Source organism: Pyrus communis, chromosome 11, assembly GCF_041283825.1.
Source record: "Pyrus communis isolate YQ-2024b chromosome 11, ASM4128382v1, whole genome shotgun sequence".
In the NCBI taxonomy this organism is placed as follows: Eukaryota; Viridiplantae; Streptophyta; class Magnoliopsida; order Rosales; family Rosaceae; genus Pyrus; species Pyrus communis.
The window spans coordinates 18,092,498-18,097,457 of NC_142575.1; the positions used below are offsets into that span (position 1 = coordinate 18,092,498).

General features: G+C 39.5%; 1 non-coding gene across 1 annotated transcript; it reads left to right on the forward strand.

Annotated features, from left to right (window-relative positions):
- The first annotated feature begins 3,540 nt into the window (after positions 1-3,540).
- Positions 3,541-3,651, forward strand: LOC148692995 (small nucleolar RNA R71). Its single transcript, XR_015953782.1, has one exon. It is a non-coding gene; the product is annotated as a small nucleolar RNA R71 (small nucleolar RNA).
- The last annotated feature ends 1,309 nt before the right edge of the window (positions 3,652-4,960 follow it).

The following is a 4,960-nucleotide window of genomic DNA, read 5'->3' on the forward strand; positions in this document are numbered from 1 at the left end:
GGTTCGTCCCAAACGTAGTGCTTTACCATGGCAAGGAACTTCTTTCTTTCTTGAAAAGAAAGGTCATTTCTCATTATATCACAAGCAAGATAATTCACAAAGTCCGCATACCATGGTTCTTTTTCTTGAACAACAAAAAGTTGCTCATCTGGAAATGATTCATTTAGGGGCAAAGGTTGTCCAACTCCATGGTTTTCATTAAGCCTGGACAAATGGTCAGCCACAACATTATCACTGCCCTTCTTATCTCGAATTTCCAAGTCAAACTCTTGTAGCAAGAGTATCCATCTAATCAAACGTGGTTTAGCATCCTTCTTTGTCATCAAATACCTAATGGCTGCATGATCAGAAAACACAATAACTTTAGATCCCACAAGATATGACCTAAACTTTTCTAAGGCAAAAACAACAGCAAGCAACTCCTTTTCAGTTGTGGAATAGTTAAGTTGAGCATCATGCAGAGTCCGGCTTGCATAGTAGATCACATGTGGAAGCTTGTTCACCCTTTGCCCTAAAACTGCACCAATAGCATAGTCAGAGGCATCACACATCAATTCAAAAGGCAAAGACCAATCTGGTGCCATAATAATAGGAGCCGAGGTTAGTTCATTTTTCAAAGTATTGAATGCATCCATACAAGCCTTATCAAAATGAAATGCAACATCTTTAGCTAACAGATTGCATAATGGACGAGTGATTATTGAAAAGTTCTTAATGAAACGACGATAAAAACCCGCATGGCCCAAAAAACTTCTTACTCCCTTCACAGTGGTGGGGGCTACCATATTGGTGATGACGTCAATTTTAGCTTTGTCCACCTCCATTCCTTTGCTAGAGATTACATGCCCCAACACAATTCCTTGTTTCACCATAAATTGGCACTTCTCCCAATTGAGGACCAAATTTGTTTCCTGACATCTTTGAAGTACTAACGATAGATGGTTAAGACATTCATCAAAAGAGGAACCAAACACTGAGAAGTCATCCATAAATACCTCAATGAACCTTTCTACCATGTCAGAAAAGATGGCCAACATGCATCTTTGGAATGTTGCTGGAGCATTGCAAAGTCCAAAAGGCATTCTTCTGTATGCAAATGTGCCAAAGGGACAAGTAAAGGTTGTTTTCTCTTGATCCTCCGGAGCGATTGCAATTTGATTGTAACCTGAGTAACCATCCAGAAAACAATAATGTGAGTAACCTGCCAACCTCTCAAGCATTTGATCTATGAAAGGCATAGGAAAGTAATCTTTTCTAGTGCTAGAATTCAACTTCCTGTAATCGGTGCAAACACGCCAACTGGTCGTGGGCTTTGTGGGCACAAGCTCATTGTTGTCATTCCTCATCACAGTGATTCCTACCTTCTTAGGCACCACTTGAATGGCACTCACCCATTTGCTATCAGAGATGGGATATATGATCCCCACATCTAACAATTTCAATACCTCATTCCTAACAACTTCCTTCATATGTGGATTGAGCCTTCTTTGTGGCTCACGGCTTGTTTTTGCTCCTTCCTCCAAAAGGATCCTATGCATGCACATGGTAGGGCTTATTCCCTTGATATCTGCAATAGACCAACCAAAAACAGATTTGAACTCTTTTAACACCCTAATTAGTTTATCTTCTTCATTTGGGGTGAGATCAGAAGCGATGATAATTGGAAGAGTTTCAAATTCAGCTAGATATGCATATTTTAGATGTGGTGGAAGTGGTTTAAGTTCAAGTTTTGGTGCTTTAACAGTAGAAGGAGTTAGATGTGATATTGATGATTCTAAAGGCTCAAAACGAGGTGAAACATTCAAAGGATACAATGCCAATGCTTCCAAGGCAGCTACTTCTTCCATGAGTGCATCTTCTTCATCAAACTCATCTTGAGATTGACTCAAAACAGTTTGTAAGGGTTCATTCGATTGTGCCTGCAAGAACTTAGAGAATACAAGTGAATCAAGCACATCAATGGCATAACAATCAAGAGATGAAGAAGGATGAGCAAGAGATTCAAACACTTTGAATTGAACTGTCTCTCCTAACACTGTCATAGTGAGGAGTCCATTTTGCACATCAATGATGGTCTTGGCCGTGGCCATGAAAGGTCTCCCAAGCAATATTGGCAACTCACGATCATGTATAGGAGCTTCTTCCATGTCCAACACTACAAAATCTGCAGGCAAGATTAGTTTATCAACTTGAACTAGAATATCTTCTACTATACCTCTTGGATATTTCACGGATCTGTCTGCAAGTTGTAATGAAATGGTGGTGGCTTTCAAATCTCCCAACCCTAGTTGAAGGTACACTGAATAAGGCATTAAATTGATGCTAGCACCCAAATCAAGCATTGCCTTCTCTACTTTCTTATCCCCTATGGTGATGTTGATAGAGAAACTTCCTGGATCCTTGAGCTTTGGTGGAAGTTTTCTTTGCAAAACTGCACTCACATTCTCAGACACCACAACCTTCTCATGTGGTCCATACTTCCTTTTGTAGCTGTTTAACTCCTTGAAGAACTTCCCATATGCCGGCATGTTCCTAATGACATCAAGCAAAGGTAAGTTAACATTCACTTTGCTTAGTATATCAAAAATTTCCTTAAATGACTTATCCTGCTTGCTCTTGGCAAGTCTTCCAGGGAATGGTATTGGTGGAGTGTATGGTTTCTCGGCCTTGTGAAGATTTGGTGCTTCTAGTGAGGAAGTGGCATGGCTTGGTTCCTCAATTGATTTCTCATTGTCTCCTTGAGTGACACCTGCATTCACATGATCATATTCATTAGTAACTTCATTGCCAACTCTATTATCAATAACCTTACCACTTCTAAGTGTAGTGATTGCTTTGGCTTGCTCTTGGTTCCTTTGGAGTATCACGGGTTGGCTTGGAAACTTCCCAACCTCTCTGTGGTTCAAGGCATCTGCAATCTGCCCCAATTGTGTCTCCATTTTGGTTAGGGCTGCTGAATGTTGTTGGAGAGCGCTATTTGTGGAATGTTGGAATTGCAAAGTGTTTTGGGCTAACAATTTAACCGTGTCCTCAAGGCTAGTGGCAGGTTTTGGTTGGAAATTTTGGATTGGATTGTTGTTCTTCCATGAAAAATTGGGATGATCTCTCCAACTCGGGTTATATGTATTGGAATACATATCATTCCTTGGCCTTTGGTTGTAAGAATTCATGAGGTTCACTTGTTCTTGAACATACTCGGGATAAGCCTCCCTAGATGGACATTGGTGAGTAGGATGGCTTGGTATGTTGCAAATGGCACACACTTCATTTGCTTTTGGCACCATGTTGAGCACGGATTCAAGCTTCCTTTCTAGGTTAGCAACCTGCAACAAAAGCTCATGATTAGCACTTGTTTCATAGACTCCAACTTTCTTACCCCTTAAATCTTTGTGATGAGCATTAGACCCCAACATCTCATAAATGTTATATGACTCTTGAGCATTCTTTTTCTTCAATGCTCCACCTGCTGCATTATCAACAGTTGATTGACAATTTTGGGTTAGTCCATCATAAAAAATTTGCATTTGTAAGTGAAAAGGTAACCCATGGTGTGGACATTGTATCAAAAGGCCTTTAAAACGCTCCCAACACTCATTGAAAGGTTCACCATCATCTTGTTTGAAGTTGAAGATTTGTCCCCTTAATGTGGCTGTCTTTTGAGTGGAGAAGAACTTCTCCAAGAACTTCTTAGCCACGGCATCCCATGTAGTGAGGGAACCTGGTGTTAGAGTCATCAACCAACTCTTGGCCCTATCTTTCAAGGTGTAAGGAAACACTCTCATCCTCAAATTTGCTTCACTTACTCCCTGCAAAGGTAAACCACTCACAACATTGTAAAACTCTTTAATATGAGCTAAAGGGTCTTCATTAGGTAAGCCATAAAATGAAGGAAACATATGGAAATGTGAAGATTTGAGATCATAGTTTCTAGCTTCTGTGGGCAGCAAGATGCATGAAGGTGAATTTGGTATGATTGGTTGAGCAAAGTCCTCCAAAGCTCGAAGCTCATCTAGGTTGCCCGCCATCTCTTCCTCTCTTTCCCAATCAACTTGCTCAGATCCTTTACTTGTTGAACTAGGTGAAGTCCTTTCCTCTTCCTCACAGATTAGGGATGAACTTGATGGCACAAAGTTGTCCAAAGTGTGGCCCTTCAACCGTTCAATCCTTTGGCCTAGCTCAACAAGTTTATTTGACATATACTACCTGAAACAAAGTAACACAAGTGTGAATGAAAATCAAGAAGCAAACCACAATGAAAAGAACAAAAATAAACTTAAAAACGTTTGAAAAGACTCAAGGGATGTGGAACTAAACTCTTAGAACACTTAAACAATCCTAAAACCCAAAACAGCAACTAGAAGACTCAAAATTGCCTAAAAACCACTTTCTGGGCAGTTTTGAGCACCTACACTAATTTGGACGAAATTGGATGGAAACTTGAATCAAAACACTTATAAACACAAATCAAAACACTTTCTAACTAATTTGGACAAAACAAAAACTCAAAGGACTCAAAACAGATTCACAAGACTCAAAACAAGCTAAAAACTCTCAAAACTGCCTAAAAACACAAACTGGGCAGTTTTGACACTAAACTCAATTTTGGACGAAAATTAGGTTTGAGCTTGACTCAAAATGCTTCAAAACACAAGATAAGACAGATTCTAAGCTTAAGACTTAACAAACTATGGGGAGAAATTGTATTTGGACGAAATGCAATTAAATGGGCAGATTATAACAAAAGCAGATTGCAAAGCAAGTTGATGTAAACCAATGGATAATGGAATGGCTAAGGGATTCTTTTCCATATATGAAATGTATGCAACTTAAATCAACTTCCAATTATCAATTTGACAAGTTATGAACCTTGACACTAATCAAAATAGCAAACAAGCAAACAAGCAATTACAAGGGACTGAAATCAGTCCCCGGCAACGGCGCCATTTTTGTTGATGTATAT